Source organism: Mobula birostris, chromosome 13 (assembly GCF_030028105.1).
Source record: "Mobula birostris isolate sMobBir1 chromosome 13, sMobBir1.hap1, whole genome shotgun sequence".
In the NCBI taxonomy this organism is placed as follows: domain Eukaryota; kingdom Metazoa; phylum Chordata; class Chondrichthyes; order Myliobatiformes; family Myliobatidae; genus Mobula; species Mobula birostris.
The window spans coordinates 7,441,978-7,463,663 of record NC_092382.1 but is presented as its reverse complement, the minus strand read 5'-3'; the positions used below and the strand labels follow the sequence as shown (position 1 = coordinate 7,463,663).

The 21,686-nt window shown below is 52.6% G+C and overlaps 2 protein-coding genes across 2 annotated transcripts in view; one reads left to right on the top strand and one right to left on the bottom strand.

Moving 5' to 3' along the window:
* LOC140208268 (NACHT, LRR and PYD domains-containing protein 3-like) overlaps positions 1-21,686 on the top strand; it is a 552,847-nt gene that overhangs the window by 203,993 nt on the left and 327,168 nt on the right. The window lies entirely within an intron of this gene.
* The window catches only part of LOC140208264 (uncharacterized), a 351,814-nt gene that overhangs the window by 134,817 nt on the left and 195,311 nt on the right, over positions 1-21,686 (bottom strand). The window lies entirely within an intron of this gene.

Here is a 21,686-nt window from a genome sequence, read left to right as displayed (position 1 = left end):
GAAAGAGGAGGGTACTGTTTATGGAGGTAAAGGTTTGGGTAGAGACGGTGGGGAGGGACGGAGAGCGGATTGAGGGGGTCGGGGTGAGGGAGAGGGAGATGTGTTCAGAGGGAGAGAGAGAGAGAGAGAGATGGGGGGGACGGAGGCCGGACAGAAAGAGGAGGGTACTGTTTATGGAGGTAAAGGTTTGGTAGAGACGGTGGGGAGGGACGGAGAGCGGATTGAGGGGGTCGGGGTGAGGGAGAGGGAGATGTGTTCAGAGGGAGAGAGAGAGAGAGATGGGGGGACGGAGGCCGGACAGAAAGAGGAGGGTACTGTTTATGGAGGTAAAGGTTTGGGTAGAGACGGTGGGGAGGGACGGGGAGCGGATTGAGGGGGTCGGGGTGAGGGTGAGGGAGAGGGAGATGTGTTCAGAGGGAGAGAGAGATGGGGGGGACGGAGGCCAGACAGAAAGAGGAGGGTACTGTTTATGGCGGTGAAAGGTTTGGGTAGAGACGGTGGGGAGGGACGGAGAGCGGATTGAGGGGGTCGGGGTGAGGGTGAGGGAGAGGGAGATGTGTTCAGAGGGAGAGAGAGAGAGATGGGGGGGACGGAGGCCGGACAGAAAGAGGAGGGTACTGTTTATGGCGGTGAAAGGTTTGGGTAGAGACGGTGGGGAGGGACGGGGAGCGGATTGAGGGGGTCGGGGTGAGGGTGAGGGAGAGGGAGATGTGTTCAGAGGGAGAGAGATGGGGGGGACGGAGGCCGGACAGAAAGAGGAGGGTACTGTTTATGGGGGTAAAGGTTTGGGTAGAGACGGTGGGGAGGGACGGAGAGCGGATTGAGGGGGTCGGGGTGAGGGAGAGGGAGATGAGTTCAGAGGGAGAGAGAGAGAGAGAGAGAGATGGGGGCGACGGAGGCCGGACAGAAAGAGGAGGGTACTGTTTATGGCGGTGAAAGGTTTGGGTAGAGAAGGTGGGGAGGGACGGGGAGCGGATTGAGGGGGTCGGGGTGAGGGAGAGGGAAATGTGTTCAGAGGGAGAGAGAGAGAGAGATGGGGGGATGGAGGCCGGACAGAAAGAGGAGGGTACTGTTTATGGAGGTAAAGGTTTGGGTAGAGACGGTGGGGAGGAACGGAGACCGGATTGAGGGGGTCGGGGTGAGGGAGAGGGAGATGTGTTCAGAGAGAGAGAGAGATGGGGGGGACGGAGGCCGGACAGAAAGAGGAGGGTACTGTTTATGGCGGTGAAAGGTTTGGGTAGAGAAGGTGGGGAGGGACAGGGAGCGGATTGAGGGGTTCGGGGTGAGGGAGAGGGAGATGTGTTCAGAGGGAGAGAGAGAGAGAGATGGGGGGGGACGGAGGCCGGACAGAAAGAGGAGGGTACTGTTTATAGCGGTGAAAGGTTTAGGTAGTGACGGTGGGGAGGGACGGAGAGCGGATTGAGGGGGTCGGGGTGAGGGTGAGGGAGAGGGAGATGTGTTCAGTGGGAGAGAGAGATGGGGGGGGGATGGAGGCCGGACAGAAAGAGGAGGGTACTGTTTATGGCGGTGAAAGGTTTGGGTAGAGACGGTGGGGAGGGACGGGGAGCGGATTGAGGGGGTCGGGGTGAGGGAGAGGGAAATGTGTTCAGAGGGAGAGAGAGAGAGAGAGATGGGGGGACGGAGGCCGGACAGAAAGAGGAGGGTACTGTTTATGGAGGTAAAGGTTTGGGTAGAGACGGTGGGGAGGGACGGAGAGCGGATTGAGGGGTTCGGGGTGAGGGAGAGGGAGATGTGCTCAGAGGGAGAGGGAGAGAGAGATGGGGGGGGGACGGAGGCCGGACAGAAAGAGGAGGGTACTGTTTATGGAGGTAAAGGTTTGGGTAGAGACGGTGGGGAGGGACGGGGAGCGGATTGAGGGGGTCGGGGTGAGGGTGAGGGACAGGGAGATGTGTTCAGAGGGAGAGAGAGATGGGGGGGGGGCGGAGGCCGGACAGAAAGAGGAGGGTACTGTTTGGGATATGGCGGTGAAAGGTTTGGGTAGAGACGGTGGGGAGGGACAGAGAGCGGATTGAGGGGGTCGCGGTGAGGGAGAGGGAGAGGGAGATGTGTTCAGAGGGAGAGAGAGATGGGGGGGACGGAGGCCGGACAGAAAGAGGAAGGTACTGTTTATGGCGGTGAAAGGTTTGGGTAGAGACGGTGGGGAGGGACGGGGAGCGGATTGAGGGGGTGAGGGTGAGGGAGAGGGAGATGTGTTCAGAGAGAGAGAGAGAGAGAGAGATGGGGGGGGGGACGGAGGCCGGACAGAAAGAGGAGGGTACTGTTTATGGAGGTAAAGGTTTGGGTAGAGACGGTGGGGGAGGGACGGAGAGCGGATTGAGGGGGTCGGGGTGAGGGAGAGGGAGATGTGTTCAGAGGGAGAGAGAGAGAGAGATGGGGGAGACGGAGGCCGGACAGAAAGAGGAGGGTACTGTTTATGGAGGTGAAAGGTTTGGGTGCAGACGGTGGGGAGGGACGGAGAGCGGATTGAGGGGGTCGGGGTGAGGGTGAGGGAGATGTGTTCAGAGGGAGAGAGATGGGGGGGACGGAGGCCGGACAGAACGAGGAGGGTACTGTTTATGGAGGTAAAGGTTTGGGTAGAGACGGTGGGGAGGGACGGAGAGCGGATTGAGGGGGTTGGGGTGAGGGAGAGGGAGAGGGAGATGTATTCAGAGGGAGAGAGAGAGAGAGATGGGGGGGACGGAGGCCGGACAGAAAGAGGAGGGTACTGTTTATGGAGGTAAAGGTTTGGGTAGAGACGGTGGGGAGGGACGGGGAGCGGATTGAGGGGGTCGGGGTGAGGGAGAGGGAGATGTGTTCAGAGGGAGAGAGAGAGATGGGGGGGGACGGAGGCCGGACAGAAAGAGGAGGGTACTGTTTATGGCGGTGAAAGGTTTGGGTAGAGACGGTGGGGAGGGACGGAGAGCGGATTGAGGGGGTCGGGGGTGAGGGTGAGGGAGAGGGAGATGTGTTCAGAGGGAGAGAGAGAGAGAGATGGGGGGGGGACGGAGGCCGGACAGAAAGAGGAGGGTACTGTTTATGGCGGTGAAAGGTTTGGGTAGAGACGGTGGGGAGGGACGGAGAGCGGATTGAGGGGGTCGGGGTGAGGGAGAGGGAGATGTGTTCAGAGGGAGAGAGATGGGGGGGACGGAGGCCGGACAGAACGAGGAGGGTACTGTTTATGGAGGTAAAGGTTTGGGTAGAGACGGTGGGGAGGGACGGGGAGCGGATTGAGGGGGTCGGGGTGAGGGAGAGGGAGATGTGTTCAGAGAGAGAGAGAGATAGGGGGGACGGAGGCCGGACAGAAAGAGGAGGGTACTGTTTATGGCGGTGAAAGGTTTGGGTAGAGACGGTGGGGAGGGACGGAGAGCGGATTGAGGGGGTCGGGGTGAGGGTGAGGGAGAGGGAGATGTGTTCAGAGGGAGAGAGATGGGGGGGACGGAGGCCGGACAGAAAGAGGAGGGTACTGTTTATGGGGGTAAAGGTTTGGGTAGAGACGGTGGGGAGGGACGGAGAGCGGATTGAGGGGGTCGGGGTGAGGGAGAGGGAGATGAGTTCAGAGGGAGAGAGAGAGAGAGAGAGAGATGGGGGCGACGGAGGCCGGACAGAAAGAGGAGGGTACTGTTTATGGCGGTGAAAGGTTTGGGTAGAGAAGGTGGGGAGGGACGGGGAGCGGATTGAGGGGGTCGGGGTGAGGGAGAGGGAAATGTGTTCAGAGAGAGAGAGAGATGGGGGGGACGGAGGCCGGACAGAAAGAGGAGGGTACTGTTTATGGCGGTGAAAGGTTTGGGTAGAGAAGGTGGGGAGGGACAGGGAGCGGATTGAGGGGTTCGGGGTGAGGGAGAGGGAGATGTGTTCAGAGGGAGAGAGAGAGAGAGATGGGGGGGGACGGAGGCCGGACAGAAAGAGGAGGGTACTGTTTATAGCGGTGAAAGGTTTAGGTAGTGACGGTGGGGAGGGACGGAGAGCGGATTGAGGGGGTCGGGGTGAGGGTGAGGGAGAGGGAGATGTGTTCAGTGGGAGAGAGAGATGGGGGGGGGATGGAGGCCGGACAGAAAGAGGAGGGTACTGTTTATGGCGGTGAAAGGTTTGGGTAGAGACGGTGGGGAGGGACGGGGAGCGGATTGAGGGGGTCGGGGTGAGGGAGAGGGAAATGTGTTCAGAGGGAGAGAGAGAGAGAGAGATGGGGGGACGGAGGCCGGACAGAAAGAGGAGGGTACTGTTTATGGAGGTAAAGGTTTGGGTAGAGACGGTGGGGAGGGACGGAGAGCGGATTGAGGGGTTCGGGGTGAGGGAGAGGGAGATGTGCTCAGAGGGAGAGGGAGAGAGAGATGGGGGGGGGACGGAGGCCGGACAGAAAGAGGAGGGTACTGTTTATGGAGGTAAAGGTTTGGGTAGAGACGGTGGGGAGGGACGGGGAGCGGATTGAGGGGGTCGGGGTGAGGGTGAGGGACAGGGAGATGTGTTCAGAGGGAGAGAGAGATGGGGGGGGGCGGAGGCCGGACAGAAAGAGGAGGGTACTGTTTGGGATATGGCGGTGAAAGGTTTGGGTAGAGACGGTGGGGAGGGACAGAGAGCGGATTGAGGGGGTCGCGGTGAGGGAGAGGGAGAGGGAGATGTGTTCAGAGGGAGAGAGAGATGGGGGGGACGGAGGCCGGACAGAAAGAGGAAGGTACTGTTTATGGCGGTGAAAGGTTTGGGTAGAGACGGTGGGGAGGGACGGGGAGCGGATTGAGGGGGTGAGGGTGAGGGAGAGGGAGATGTGTTCAGAGAGAGAGAGAGAGAGAGATGGGGGGGGGACGGAGGCCGGACAGAAAGAGGAGGGTACTGTTTATGGAGGTAAAGGTTTGGGTAGAGACGGTGGGGAGGGACGGAGAGCGGATTGAGGGGGTCGGGGTGAGGGAGAGGGAGATGTGTTCAGAGGGAGAGAGAGAGAGAGATGGGGGAGACGGAGGCCGGACAGAAAGAGGAGGGTACTGTTTATGGAGGTGAAAGGTTTGGGTGCAGACGGTGGGGAGGGACGGAGAGCGGATTGAGGGGGTCGGGGTGAGGGTGAGGGAGATGTGTTCAGAGGGAGAGAGATGGGGGGGACGGAGGCCGGACAGAACGAGGAGGGTACTGTTTATGGAGGTAAAGGTTTGGGTAGAGACGGTGGGGAGGGACGGAGAGCGGATTGAGGGGGTTGGGGTGAGGGAGAGGGAGAGGGAGATGTATTCAGAGGGAGAGAGAGAGAGAGATGGGGGGGACGGAGGCCGGACAGAAAGAGGAGGGTACTGTTTATGGAGGTAAAGGTTTGGGTAGAGACGGTGGGGAGGGACGGGGAGCGGATTGAGGGGGTCGGGGTGAGGGTGAGGGAGAGGGAGATGTGTTCAGAGGGAGAGAGAGATGGGGGGGACGGAGGCCGGACAGAAAGAAGAGGGTACTGTTTATGGCGGTGAAAGGTTTGGGTAGAGACGGTGGGGAGGGACGGAGAGCGGATTGAGGGGGTCGGGGTGAGGGTGAGGGAGAGGGAGATGTGTTCAGAGGGAGAGAGAGAGAGAGATGGGGGGGGGACGGAGGCCGGACAGAAAGAGGAGGGTACTGTTTATGGCGGTGAAAGGTTTGGGTAGAGACGGTGGGGAGGGACGGAGAGCGGATTGAGGGGGTCGGGGTGAGGGAGAGGGAGATGTGTTCAGAGGGAGAGAGATGGGGGGGACGGAGGCCGGACAGAACGAGGAGGGTACTGTTTATGGAGGTAAAGGTTTGGGTAGAGACGGTGGGGAGGGACGGGGAGCGGATTGAGGGGGTCGGGGTGAGGGAGAGGGAGATGTGTTCAGAGAGAGAGAGAGATAGGGGGGACGGAGGCCGGACAGAAAGAGGAGGGTACTGTTTATGGCGGTGAAAGGTTTGGGTAGAGACGGTGGGGAGGGACGGAGAGCGGATTGAGGGGGTCGGGGTGAGGGTGAGGGAGAGGGAGATGTGTTCAGAGGGAGAGAGAGAGAGAGATGGGGGGGGGACGGAGGCCGGACAGAAAGAAGAGGGTACTGTTTATGGCGGTGAAAGGTTTGGGTAGAGACGGTGGGGAGGGACGGGGAGCGGATTGAGGGGGTTGGGGTGAGGGAGAGGGAGAGGGAGATGTGTTCAGAGAGAGAGAGAGAGATGGGGGTGGACGGAGGCCGGACAGAAAGAGGAGGGTACTGTTTATGGAGGTGAAAGGTTTGGGTAGAGACGGTGGGGAAGGACGGAGAGCGGATTGAGGGGGTCGGGGTGAGGGAGAGGGAGAGAGAGATGGGGGGGACGGAGGCCGGACAGAAAGAGGAGGGTACTGTTTATGGTGGTGAAAGGTTTGGGTAGAGACGGTGGGGAGGGACGGAGAGCGGATTGAGGGGGTCGGGGTGAGGGTGAGGGAGAGGGAGATGTGTTCAGAGAGAGAGAGAGAGAGATGGGGGGGACGGAGGCCGGACAGAAAGAGGAGGGTACTGTTTATGGAGGTAAAGGTTTGGGTAGAGACGGTGGGGAGGGACGGAGAGCGGATTGAGGGGGTCGGGGTGAGGGAGAGGGAGATGTGTTCAGAGAGAGAGAGAGATGGGGGGGGGACGGAGGCCGGACAGAAAGAGGAGGGTACTGTTTAATGCGGTGAAAGGTTTGGGTAGAGACGGTGGGGAGGGACGGGGAGCGGATTGAGGGGGTCGGGGTGAGGGAGAGGGAGATGTGTTCAGAGAGAGAGAGAGATGGGGGGGACGGAGGCCGGACAGAAAGAGGAGGGTACTGTTTATGGAGGTGAAAGGTTTGGGTAGAGACGGTGGGGAGGGACGGGGAGCGGATTGAGGGGGTCGGGGTGAGGGAGAGGGAGATGTGTTCAGAGGGAGAGAGAGAGAGATGGGGGGACGGAGGCCGGACAGAAAGAGGAGGGTACTGTTTATGGAGGTAAAGGTTTGGGTAGAGACGGTGGGGAGGGACGGGGAGCGGATTGAGGGGGGTCGGGGTGAGGGAGAGGGAGATGTGTTCAGAGGTGGGGGGAGTCAGTCCGGGACCGACCGGGACATCCTGAGGGCCCGGGAAGGGTCTGGTTATTCCTCGTATCCAAACACACGGACACCGGGAACAGCAGCCGGCCACTCGGCTCCTCTATCACGTCCTGTCATTCAATCGGACCCGGGCCCCCAACACCGCTCCCGTCCCCACTTTGCCCGGACCATTGGCCCCGCTTGCAGGGCAACAGTCTGCCGGTGTTTGCCCCCCAATGTGGTGAATCGCCACCACCGTGGGCTCAGACATTTCCACAGATGAGCCCCTCCTGTCCCCACCGGGACAAACATCCTGTCCGCCCCCTCTCTCACCGTCTTCATCCTCTCCCTCCCCGGGGAACCGGCATCAAACCGACGGGCCGAGCGGTCTCCTCCTACCTCTCAGCGACACATCAGACTCCGGCCGCAGGAGACGCTTCACAAACGCCCCAACTTCCCTCGGAGGGAAATGGAAATAAATCAGAAAGCGGACATTTACTTTGGGATTTGTTCCGCTCTGATGAGGAGTCGACTTTTGAGCGGGTAGGTATCAGCGCGGGTAACGCCGACTCGGCTTGTTCGCCTCTACTATTGGTTGTAAAGAGTGACTGACATCGCCTCGCACCAATGGGAAAAGCGCAGCCGCTGAATCCTCTGTTGACAGCGGTGGGGGAGGGGCCGGTCACGCGATTCGTAGGCCAGCCGTTAAACCGACAAAGCTCGAGCACAGCAGCGCGTGGGTGACGTAAGACACCGCGCACGTGAGGGCAGATCCCGGTGTGGGGAGCCCATGTGCGACGTCAGGCGCGTGGCGAAGGTCTCTGTGACGTCACCTGTGGGGGAGGGCTCGTATTTAAAAACCCCTGAATGGACGTTTCTGATGATTTCGGTGGGACAACAACATTAATCACGGGTTTCATCACTGAATCCAGTGTTGTGAGATGTAAAGTCCCCTGTTATGTGTCCGGCTGTGCCGTGTTGTTGGTGGAGTGGGCAGCCTGGTGTTTGTCTCGATTCGGGTCACAACACCAGAATTGCCAGCGGGGTCCACACACAGTGTATTAGTCAACAGAAAACCTCTCGTCCCTGCGGTCTCTGTCTCCTGGTAAACTCAACACCCTGACAATGTGGACCATAGACACCCCTTCCTCTCAGAGTCAGGGGATCACTCAGACAGCTGATCACTGAGAGGAATTATATTTATTGGTCATTAAAGTTCACCCAGATTGGTTTGGACGGATTTGATGTGGAGTTCGGGGTGTCACAGTGAAAGGGCCGGACGGCCGAACTCTCTCCGTTGTCCAAACATCCTTCCAGGTGAGGCGACACTTCACCTGTGAATCTTCCGGGGTCGCCCGTTGTGTCCGCTGCTCCCGATGCGGCCGCCTCGACACTGGTGACACCAGACCCTCCGCAGTTGTGCGGGGTGGGGTTGTTTTTATTGGTGGGGGGGTCGATGTTATTGTTCCCTTTTGTGCGGGAGGGGTGGGTTTTGGGGGTTGATGATCGGGATGCATTTCTTTTTGATGCGGGGGGTGGGGTGGGAGTTTGATTTTTTTCTCTCTGAACGAATTTCATGTTCTTTCTTTGTTTCGTGGCTCTTTGGAGAAGTAAAAAAATAACTCAGACTTGTTCACGGATATTTGCTTTGATAATAAATTAACCTTTGATCTATCTGCTCCAAGCGGGAATTCCCGGTGTCCAAACATTTTCATTCCCATTCCCATTCCCGTTCCGACGTGTCAACCCATCGCCTCCTCTTGTGCTGAGATGAGGCCACCCTCAGGGTCCAGGATCAGCACCTTGTATTCCGTCTGAGTGCCCCCTCCCCAACCTGATGGTATGAATATCGATTTCTCCTTCCGGTGAACAAATCTGCCCCTCACCCCTCCCTCCCACTCCCTCTCTTCCTCTCTGACTTTTCACGTCCTCTCACCTGCTGATCACTTCTCCCTGGGTCCACTGCTCCATCCCTTTCTCCTATTCTCCACTCTCCTCTCCTATTAGATTCTATTTTCTCCAGCTCTTCAGCTTTTCCACCTACCTGGTTTCACCTATCACCTTCCAGCTCGGCATTTTCTTGTCCGCCCCGATTTTATTCAGATATTTCCCCCATTCCATCTCAGTCCTGAAGGAGGGTTCAATTGGAAACGCCGACTGTTGACTCTTTTCGATAGATGCTGCCCGGCTTGCTGAGTTCCGCCAGCATTTTGTTTGTGTTGCTTTGGATTTCCTGCGTCTGCAGACTTTGTCGTGTTTGGCTACTGCATGGACCTCCGGCCACTGGTGGCGCTGCAGGGTCCTCCGGCCATTGATAGCGCTACATGGACCTCCGGCCACTGGTGGCGCTGCAGGGTCCTCCGGCCATTGATGACGCTACATGGACCTCAGGGCACTGGTGACGCTGCATAGACCTCCAGCCACCGGTGGCGAGGCGGGGACCTCCGGCCACTGGTGGTGATGTGCCGACATCCGGGCTCTGGTGGCGCTGCGGAGACGTTGCTGTTAAACGCATGCGCAGTGCCGACTGCGGATGGCGCCGAAGTTTCTCCGATTCGGGCGGCGGTAAGTGAGGCTTAATCGCACGGTTGTGTGAATCTGGGCTGATTAATTTCTGAAAGGGCCGGGCCCGAGCTCTACCTGACAGCTGGAGCAGGGTTGCAATGCTGTTTTTTTAAGTGCCGGAGCTGTACCAGGGGTGACTAATCAGTTCGTGGCCTAAGTTAAAAGGCCTAAAGTTATACAGCTCTCGTTATATACACGTGCAGTTCCACTCTTTGAGTGATTATGCAGTAAGTTTGAAGTTAATAACTTTTGTGGTATTTCTGTTTCAGATAATTGAAAATCGTTAGGTTTTCTAAAATTGATTCCTTCCACCTTAGGCCACGAACTTATCAATCACCCCTGGTATGTCACACCCAGTGTGTGTACCTGCTCATTTCATGTACTGGGCAACTTCCTTGTCCCATTGATGTAATGAGCAGGTATAAAAATTGGGTGTGAATTATATATATTATATATGTGTGACATTATTTATATATGTGTGTGTGTGTATATATGTATGTATACACACACACATATATACAGATATACATATATGCATATACGGGAGGGAGGAGAAGATGGCGACTTGACGCAGTGTGCGCGGCAGTTCGGAATGAATATCGTGTGTGTAACTAGGCTGCCGTGCACAATCCGGATTTGATGGAGACAGCCGTGAGAAGCACAGAGGAGCACCTGGAGTAACTTCTGAAATGCCTGCTTCGCTGCCGCTGCTACTGTGCAATGGAGAATCTCCAGAGGGGAAGGTCCCAAATCCCCGGCTTTGCCTATTGCCTGTTGCCGGAGCCGGGGTCGGAACACTCGGCAGAGATGGTGCTCGGTGCTCGGAGTCGGAGAGCTGGTCGGAGGCTTGGAGTTTTCGGATGGACTCGTAATCGGACTGTGGTCGGATGCTTCCAGGATGCTGCATCGGCAAGTTGGCGGCAATGGAGGTTTACCATCTGAGTGAGATAGTGGGACTTTCGAGAGACTTTGAGAATTTTACCGTGTCATGGTCTGTTCTTATCAAATTATGGTATTGCTTTGCACTGTTGTAACTATATGTTATAATTATGTGGTTTTTGTTAGTTTTTAAATCGGTTTGTCATGTGTTTCCGTGATATCATTCTGGAAGAAAACATCGTACCATTTCTTAATGCATGCATTACTAAATGACAATAAAAGAGGACTGCGTGTTCTCATAATCTAATCAAATCTAATCTAATATACATATATGTGTGTGTGTGTGTGTATTTAATATCTATATATATATGAATGACTAGGGCTTCTTATGATATCAAGCACTAAACTAAGATGAAAGAAATATATGAATTGCAGAGCTAAAGAGAAATACAGTGGTAGTTTTGACATTAACAAGACCATAGCCTATCAGTGCATTTCAGTGTATAACTGGTACAATAAAACATATAATACTTAATTTAATAATATGACAAAGTATTGCAAGTTTGCACTCACACATTATCAGAAAATATAATTAGCAAGCAAGTAAAGTAACATTGTTTGCTTAAAGCCGTAGGGTTGTACCTGAGAAAAATTTACTATTGTATTAGCGAGTTCTATGTCAATGCATCGGATGACAGTATTGATGGCCCGCTGGCCAAATGTACGAATGAAGTTGAATATTGAAAGGACTGGATAGAGATATCATGGAGGGCTATAGTATCTGGTTATCACAATGCCCTAAATACAACTTTAATATACAAATGATAGGCTTGCTCCCCGGCTTGAGATTCTGAATTGGAGAATGGCGCTTTATTCACAAAATCCTCAGAGCCCACAGTGACTGTGCACTGATCCCAGCAATGGAACCCGCCACTGCAGCCCCACAGTGCACTGTGTACAGATTGCAAAGCTACGAAAGAGTATGGGAATAGCCTCCCCTCCCCCAACTCCGCTCTTTCTGTGTCACCAGCAGACTGGGACATCTCACATCTCGCTGCCTCCGCCAGGCCATTAAACTGTGAACAACTGTGGTCAGGGACTGATCTCTGGAATACTCCAAACGCTACCTCCTTCCGGTCTGAAAACGACCCACTCATCCAAACACACACTACCGGCAGTTTATCGATCGCCAACGAAAAAGCCTAATCACCTACTCCTGAAGGTCAGTACCATTGCTGACTCTGAGTTTATCACCGTCAGATGCCAGGAGGGACATAATAATCAGAAAGTCTCTAGTCGCAGCTGTGTAAATAAAATGTGATCTTAGTGGGTGTGTGGCGCATGCTCAGAATGCGAAGGAGACAGACAAACTGAGCCAAGTCACAGACTGAGGAAGGGGAGGAATGATCCATTTTGATACAGAGAGGGAAGCAGAGAGTTTGATATTGTGCCTGATGCCAGAACTGTAGCCAGTTAGAAGATGAAGTCTTGTTCCTCCAAATTGTTTTGAGCTGTGACAGTGTTTTATCAGAAGGCACCATGGAGACTAAAATTATCTGAGTTGAAATGTTGTCCTACAGCCACGGACTTACTTTGTAAACTTTTAACAGGTAGAAGAGGCAAAGGATTTGTGTATGGGAATCACAAACACAACAGCACGTTAGTCCCGCTGTTTCTGTCAGTTCACCAGCGCTTGAATGTCGCCGATCCTTGAATGTGGAGACGGAGATGCTGGAGAAGACGGCGCCCCACTCGCTACAAGGAGAGCCCGGTCACGTGTCCGTGTCCGTGATCTGATTGGATACATTGCCATGACGTTGATAGCAGTGTGATGTCATTCACTGGCTCTCATTTTGGAAGGGATTCAGTGGGACATCCCAGATACACCAACAGCTTCGCCCTGGGAAGCGGCCGTTCACCTGCTCTGTGTGTGCGAAGAGACTCATTCAGTTAACCCACCTTGTGATTCTCCGGTGAGTTCACAATAAATAGAGACCACATTTCTGTCCGGAGTGAGTAAAGAGTTTTACTCAATCATCCCAGCTGCTGCAACACCAGCAACTTCACATCAGGGAGGAAGTTCAAATCAGCTGCTGCAACACCAGGTCACTGAGCATTGGAGGAGTCTGTTCTGCTGATGTTAACCTTAAACTAGACTGGTGTTTAATATTGTGGATCTGTGAAAGATAAATCAGTTTTGTATCAAATCCCGTGTCTCAGGTACTTACTGTCTCTGCCACACTCACAATGTACACTAGAGAGGCCACTCGGCCCATCTGGTCCCTGCCCATGTTTCTGTTCCATACCCGTACATCAAAATCTATCCCTGCCGTTCCCCTCTCACCCTGTCTGTCATGACAGGTTTCAACCAGTCAGCACTCCGTTGAGGAAGATATTTACCTTGAATTTTATAGAATCATTGAAATGTCCAGCACAATGCAGACCCTTCGGTTCACAATATTGTGCCGACCATGTAACCTACTCCGGAAACTGCCTAGAATTACCTTACCGCATAGCCCTCAATTTTTCTAAGCTCCATGTACCTATCTAGGAGTCTCTTAAAAGACCCTGTTGTATCCGCCTCCACCACCGTCGCTGGCAGTGCATTCCACACACACACCACACTTTGTTTAAAAACCTCAGCTCTGACATCTCCTCTGTACCTATTTCCAAGCAGCTTAAATGTGTCCCCTTGTCTTAGCCGGTTCAGCCCTGGGGAAAAACCTCTGGCTATTCCCACGACCAATGCCTCTAATCATCCTATACATCTGCATGAATTTCCTGCATGATTTTCTCCAGGGTGAATAAGACGATGAGCTCACTGTGGTTTTGACAAAGAGTTGTCAGTCTGAGTCAGGGCTTTGGAGCTCCAGAGAGAGATGGCACCTGGAGTTTACTAGGACGAGGAGGAAGAGGAATCAGACCAGCAGGATGTGGCTACAAATGAAAGATCAGAAACATTAGGAAACTGGTTGATCGAAAAAAAAAGTGTGGTTAATTTCTGTAAAACGCTGGTGGATATCAACAGATCAGGCAGCAAATATGGAGAGGCATAAATAGACAATGTATATACCTAGCCCCTTCAGAATGCTTAGACTGTGTAATGTACTCCTCTGCTTAGTTGCTGCCTGAACTGCAGAGTTCGTCCAGCATTTTGTGTGATCGCGTCTCTGTATTTAAAGCAACTGCAGAATCTCTTGAGTTTTATATCTACATTTGTAAGAGGATTGTACTTTGGCATTAGATACACGGTGATATTGAGTATATTGTTTATGGGAGCCGCTTTCTGCGTTAAAACAGCTGTTTGGTTTTCCATACACACACAAAAAAACTGAGGTACGGACATGAAACTGGTGCTTGCAGAAACTTTTAATGGCACCGTGATTAGCCATAAAGCCCTGCGTTTCAAGTTTCGCAGCCGCTGAAGCACCGATCAAATGCACAGGCGTCAAGGGTGATGACGTTTCGAATGTCACGCATGCGCGCAGTGTACAGAAGTGCTCAGGAGAATCGGCACAGGTAAGAGGGGATTTGCGCGCGATATTTTCAACACCGACTTCGGGTAGTTGCTGTGAGCTCCGGACTCCGTGACCCGCAATCCCGGGACAGTCCTGTTCTCTTCCCCATCTCTCAGCCCCACGATCCGTACACGGGCCCCAGGGAGCTTCCGGCTGATGAGGGAATGGGAACCGATGGATCTCTCAGACAGAGCTGAGCTCCAGCTGTCTAAATGCAAGGATCGGGAACTCGGAGAGAGGGAACAAAATCTTTTACATCAGCAGTTGAGAAAATCGCCTTTGTTCAACCTCCATGTGACATGAAGAGAGGTGAGTTACACTCAAGGTGCAGGGCACAGGAAACTGGGTGAGAGTCAGGAAGGGGAATGGTTTTAAATAGCCATCGCAGAGTACTCTTGTGGCCATCCCACACAACAGCAGGTGGACCACTTTAGAAACTGTTGGGGGGGATTACTGACAGAGGAAGGTCAAAGGGGTGAGAGGGGATTCGTTAGTGAGGGGAACAGAACAAGAGGGGACTAATATCCCAGTGGTAAGGCTTGCTAGTGCTAGTGTGGGGAGAGGGTGCTCCATAAATAATTAAATAGTAATAAAACCCGAAATAATTAAATAATAATATGTAAATTATGCCAGGAAATGAGTCCAGGACCAGCCTATTGGCTCAGGGTGTCTGACCCTCCAAGAGAGGAGTTGTAAAGTTTGATGGCCACAGGCAGGAATGACTTCCTATGACACTCTGTTTTGCATCTCGGTGGAATGTGTCTCTGGCTGAATGTACTCCTGTGCCCAACCAGTACATTATATAGTGGATGGGAGACATTGTCCAAGATGGCATGCAATTTGGACAGCATCCTCTTTTCAGACACCACCGTCAGAGAGTCCAGTTCCATCTCCACCACATCACTGGCCTTACGAATGAGTTTGTTGATTCTGTTGGTGTCTGCTATCCTCAGCCTGCTGCCCCAGGACACAGCAGCAAACATGATCGCACTGGCCACTACAGACTCGTAGAACATCCTCAGCATCATCCGGTAGATATAAAAGGACCTCAGTCTCCTCAGGAAATAGGGACGGCTCTGACCCTTCTCGTAGACAGCCTCAGTGTTCTTTGATCAGTCCAGTTTATTGTCAATGCGTATCCCCAGGAATTTGTAATCCTCCACCATGACCACACTGACCCCCTGGATGGAAACAGGGGTCACCGGTGCCTTAGCTCTCCTCAGGTCTACCACCAGCTCCTTAGTCTTCTTCACATCAAGCTGCAGATAATTCTGCTCACACCATTTGACAAAGTTTCTTACCATAGCCCTGTACTCAGCCTTATCTCCCTTGCTGATGCATCCAACTATGGCAGACTCATCAGACAACTTCTGAAGCTGACAAGACTCTGTGCAGTAGTTGAAGTCCGAGGTGTAAATGGTGAAGAGAAAGGGAGACAAGACGGTCCCCTGTGGAGCCCCAGTGCTGCTGATCACTCTGTCGGACACACAGTGTTGCAAGCACACGTGCTGTGGTCTGCCAGTCAGGTAATTAAGAATTCATGACACCAGGAAAGCATCCACCTGCATCGCTGTTAGCTTCTCCCCCAGCAGAGCAGGGCGGATAGTGCTAAATGCACTGGAAAAGTCAAAAAACGTGACCCTCACAGTGCTCGCTGGCTTGTCCAGGTGGGCGTAGACACGGTTCAGCAGGTAGACGATGGCATCCTCAACTCCTAGTCGAGGCTGGTAGGCCAACTGGAGGGGATCTAAGTGTGGCCTGACCATAGCTGGAGCAGCTCCAGAGCAAGTCTCTCCAGGGTCTTCATGATGTGGGAGGTCAATGCCACCTGTCTGTAGTCATCGAGGCCGCTGGGGCGCGGCATCTTCAGCACAGGGACGAGGCAGGATGTCTTCCACAGCACAGGAACCCTCCGGAGCCTCAGGCTCAGGTTGAAGACATGGCTAAATACTCCACATAGCTGAGGGGCACAGGCTCTGAGCACCCTGGTACTGACACCATCCGGTTCTGCAGCCTTGCTTGGGTTGAGACATTTCAACTGTCTTCTCACCTGTTCAGCTGTGAAGCCCACCATTGTGATTTCATGTGGATGGAGTAATTGGAGTTGAATAAACAGGAAGAGGAGTGTGTGGACGGTGAAAGTCAGGCTGTGACTCATTCTACAATAGTAGGAGAACCCAGCCTAAAATAGCCGTCAGCCAGGATGAGATGGAGGCGATAGAGGGGTTCGCGAGTGGACAGGGAGCGGTGTGTTTCAGGAGTAACGGGACGCAGTGATGAGTGACGGGACTGTGAGCGTGGGCAAGTGTCTTACTCAAAGCAGGAGGAAGGCAATAATGGGGTGAAAGAGATCAGGTTTGAGAGTGGGACGGTGAGTAAGGAAGGAGGAAAGTGGGAGGGATGAAGGTACGGTCAGATTCCCAACACAAAATGACCACTGGCTGAGAATACGATGCATGACGAGTAAAGACGAGCCGATGGTGACGGGATGGCGAGGGGTGGGGGGGGGGGGTTCAAATCACACCATGGCTGGATCTTGGGTCCGCAAGGGGAGGAAGGTGGTTACGAGGAGAGACTGAAATACTTACCCCGTCTCCAAACCCCACCCTACTATTTTGCTGCCCTTCTCCGGCCGTTCGTCCCAACTGCATCAGGCTGTCCCGTGGAGTGGGGAAGGGATCGTCACAGACAGGAGTGGAGGCGTGTATTCTGGAGAAGGTGGAGGCGAGGTCTGTAGTTGCAGACCAGTTGGTGTGGGTGACCACAATCCACTGTAGGGGGAGAAGGGGGAGGGCCAGAGATTGCGAAGCAGAGTGGTGATAAAGAACGCGTGGAGAGACAGGACAAGATGTAAAACCATCATCACCCCGGTGTCAGCCATCACCCCACTTCCCTCCCCCTTACTGTCTTCCGTTCCACCGTCCCACTCCTCTCGCCCCTGTCTTCACCACACCCTTCTCTCATTTCTCTCTCTCCCTCTATCATCCTCTCTCTCTTCCATCTCTCTCCCCATCACCGCTTTGCATCTCTGTCCTCTTTCTCTCATCTCTCCCCACACACACCGCATGCACAGAAAGATCCCACTCTCTCAGGATCCTCTGCCGTCAATCATTCGATATTCTCGCAATGGACGATGGAGATGAGGACGGGCGCCACCATCAACTCAGAAACAGCTCATCACAAAAGTCACCTTGACCCCACTCCCGATCCTGTGTGTGAGAGAGGAGGGAGTCGGGAGAGGCTGGAGAGGGAGATGGAGCGGAGGGACTCGGCAGGGAGAATAGAGAGAGGGATAGACCGAAAGGCAGAGGGGGTGGCGGTGTAAAAGAGAGAGATCGTAAGATACGGTAGGTGGGGAGTGAGCTGGGAGAGAAGAAGGTGCAGAAGAAGGGAGACAGAGTGTGAGAACATTGAGACAGAAGTAGGGGAAGAGGGATGGGGAGACAGAGGGCAAATGGGGTTAAAAGGGAGCAAAAGATAGAGGTGAGAGTGGAGTGTCCCATCCACTGTGTGGGCGTTATTAGTCTGTCCTGTGACATCACGGGATTGGTCGATGTCGCCGGCTTCCCCATCTATCGATTCACGTTTGACCAACTTACTCCGTGCGTGTGAACATGTCACACAGACCAGTTCGGCTGCACTGGACACGATTAACGTTTTTACCTAAAACAGTGGTGACGAGGATGGGATCTGTGACACTCGCTGTTTCGGAATCTCTGTTCACACTCGAACAATGACGATAACTGGAAAAGTCGAGGAATTCTCTGATTCACAAACCCCGGGAAAATTTACGTTGAACGTTTTGACTAGTTTTTCGCGGTGAACAACATCACTGAGCACAATCAAAGGGTTGCTATCTTGCTCAGTTTATGTGGTCCGGAAACATACAACATCGTCCAAAGTTTGATGACTCCCAATTTGCTCTCTTGAGAATAATTGTATCCCATTACAATCCTAAACCATTAGATATTGTGCAACGCTTTAGATTCAGCTCTCGTTTTCAGTTAGAAAATGAATCAACAGCAACGTTTGTTGCTGAATTGTTTGGCTTTGATATATACATACAGTGAAGGAGTGGAGCTTTGAGGCTTTGGCTCGAGAGGCTTCGACGAGAAGACGCAGAGGACGAACTTGCTCCCAGTTAGTCTTTACAATGCCTCTGGAGACGGTGATGTGCCTCTCATGTGAGATGTGGTAGTCTTGGGGGAACTCCCTTCTCCCGCAGAGTCACATCTGCCAGAAGTGCATGCGGCTGGGCAATCTGGAAGACCATGTAAAGAATCTGGAGCAGCAGCTGGATGACCTTCGACTCATAAGGGAGAATGAGGCAGTCATAGATGAGAGCTGCAGGGAGGTAGTCACTCCTAGGCTGTCGGAAGCAGGTCGTTGGGTGACAGTCAGAGGGGGGAAAGCGAAGGTGAGCAGACAGGTAGTGCAGAGCACCCCTGTGGCCATTCCCCTGAATAATAAGTTTACCGTCCCGGATACTGTTGGCAGGGACGACCGACCATAGGTGAACTACTGTGGTAGGGCCTCCGGCACTGAGTCTGACCCTGTGGTGCAGAAGGGTGGGACGGAGAAGAGGAGAGCTGTCGTCATTGGAGACTCTATAGTCAGGGAAGCAGACAGGAGATTTTGTGGACATGAGAAGGACACCCGCACGATTTGTTGCCTCCCGGGTGCCAGGGTCCGAGATGTCTCTGACCGGGTGCACGACATCCTGGTACGAGAGGGAAAGCAACCAGAAGTCGTGATAAATGTTGGGACCAGCGACATAGGCAGGAATAGGGATGAAGTCCTGAAGTGTGAGTTTCGGGAACTAGGCAGAAGGCTGAAGAACAGGACCTCAAGGGTGACGTTCTCAGGATTGCTGCCAGTGCTACGTGACAGTGATAGTAAGATTTGGAGGGGATGGCAGTTGAATGCTTGGCTGGGGAGGTGGTGCAGGGGGCAGAGTTTTAGATTTTTGGATCATTGGGAGTTTTGACCTTTAGTGTTATCAGGGAAAAGGATAGAATCAGAGAGGACAGGAATTTTTTTTAATTGGGGAAAGGCAAATTATGAGGCTATAAGACTAGAATTTGCGAGTGTGAATTAGGATGATGCTTTTGCAGGGTAATGTACGATGGACATGTTTAGGAATCTCTTGCAGGATGTTAGGGATAAATTTGCCCCGGTTAGAAAGTTAAAGAATGGTAGTGAAGGAACCATGGGTGACAAGTGAGGTGGAAAATCTAGTCAGTTGGAAGAAGGCAGCATGCATGAGGTTTAGGAAGCAAGGATCAGATGGGTCTGTTGAGAAATATAGGGAATAAAGAAAGGAGCTTAAGAAGGGGCTGAGAAAAGCAAGAATAGAGCATGAGAAGGCCTTGGCGAGTAGGGTAAAGGAAAACCCCAAGGCATTCTTCAATTATGTGAAGAAAAAAAGGATGACAGGAGTGAATGTAGGACCGATTAGAGATAAAGGTGGGAAGATGTGCCTGGAGGCTGTGGAAGTGAGCGAGGTCCTCAGTGAATACTTCTCTTCGGTATTCACCAATGAGAGGGAGCTTGATGACGGTGAGGACAATATGAGTGAGGTTGATGTTCTGAAGCATGTTGATATTAAGGGAGAGGAGGTGTTGGAGTTGTTAAAATACGTTAGGACGGATAATTCCCCGGGACCTGGCGGAATATTCCCCAGGCTGCTCCATGACGCGAGCGACGAGATTGCTGCGTTACTGGCTGGGATCTTTATGTTCTTGTTGTCCACGGGATTGGTACTGGAGGATTGGAGGGAGATGAATGTTGTCCCCTTGTTCAACCAGGGTAGTAGGGATAGTCCGGGTAATTATAGACCAGTGACCCTTACATCTGTGGGAGGAAAGCTGTTGGAAAAGATTCTTAGAGATAGGATCTATGGACATTTGGAGAATTATGGTCTGATCAGGGACAATCAGAATGGCTTTGTGAAGGGCAGATCATGTTTAACAAGCCTGATAGAGTTCTTTGAGGAGGTGACCAGGCATATAGATGAGGGTAGTGCAGTGGGTGTGATCTACATGGATTTTAGTAAGGCACTTGACAAGGTTCCACACTACAGGCTTATTCAGAAAGTGAGAAGGTATGGGATCCAGGGAAGTTTGGCCCGGTGGATTCAGAATTGTCTCGCCTGCAGAAGGCAGAGTGTCGTGGTGGAGGGAGTACATTCGGATTGGAGGGTTGTGACTAGTGGTGTCCCACAAGGATCGGTTCCCGGACCTCTGCTTTTTGTGATTTTTATTAACAACCTGGATGTGGGTGTAGAAGGGTGGGTTGGCAAGTTTGCAGTCGACACAACAGTTGGTGGTGTTGTAGGCAGTGTAGGGGATCGTCGAGGATTACAGAGATGCATTGATAGGATGCAGAAGTGGGCTGTGAAGTGGCAGATGGAGTTCAAACCGGAGAAGTGTGAGATGGTACACTTTGGAAGGACAAACTCCAAGGCAGAGTACAAAGTAAATGGCAGGATACTTGGTAGTGTAGAGGAGCAGAGGGATCTGGGGGTACATGTCCACAGATCCCTGAAAGTTGCCTCACAGGTGGATAGGGTAGTTAAGAAAGCCTATGGGGTATTAGCTTTCATAAATCGGGGGATAGAGTTTAAGAGTGGCGATGTAATGATGCAGCTGTATAAAACTCTGATTAGGCCACACTTGGAGTACTGTATCCAGTTCTGATCGCCTCACTACAGGAAGGATGGGGAAGCATTGGAAAGGCTACAGAGGAGATGTACCAGGATGCTTCCTGGTTTAGAGAGTATGGATTATGATCAGAGATTACGGGAGCTAGGACTTTACTCTTTGGAGAGAAGGAGGATGAGAGGAGACATGATAGAGATGTACAAGATTTTAAGAGGAGTAGACAGAGTGGACAGCCAATGCTTCTTCCCCAGGGCACCACTGCTCAATACAAGAGGACATGGCTTTATGGTAAGGGGTGAGAATTTCAAGGGAAATGTTAGAGGAAGGCTTTTAGCTCGTAGAGTGGTTGGTGCGTGGAATGCACTTCCTGAGTCAGTGGTGGAGGCAGATGCACCAGTGAAATTTAACAGACTACCAGACAGGTATATGGAGGAATTTAAAGTGGGGGGATTATATGGGAGGCAGGGTTTAAGGGTCGGCACAACATTGTGGGCTGAAGGGCCTGTATTGTGCTGTACTATTCTATGTTAACTGAATTGAATTTGGAGTATTGCATTCTATCAGAGGATAATAGGTTTAGATGGTGAGTGGAAGAGGTTTAAGAAGAGATTGGACAATCTAAGACTTAAGGATATTTTTTATGGAGCGGCACAGGCTGAGGAAGGGCTGATGGAAGTTAATGGGAATATGGGAGGCACGGAAAGAGTGGAAAGCCGGTATTCTTTCCCTGAGGAGCATATGTCCAATACTAGAGAGCATGCATTTAATATGAAGTGGGTAGGGGACTACATTATAAAATTTGTTTTTGGCACTCTTTATTTATTTTGTAATTTAGTCCAATTCTGTATCTGTTCTTTGCACTGGTGCTGTTAAAAACGAACAACTTGTATAACACAATGATGTTAATACGAATCATAAGGTTGAAAGAAGGTGTGTGGTGCAAGTAGTGTTTTCATACTAATTAGTGATGGGTGTGTGGAGGTCACTGAGGCAGATGTGATGGAGACTATCAGACACCACATCAATATGCGGAGAATAGAGTGCGATGGCCTTCCATAGACAAATGGGATTGGTTTAGT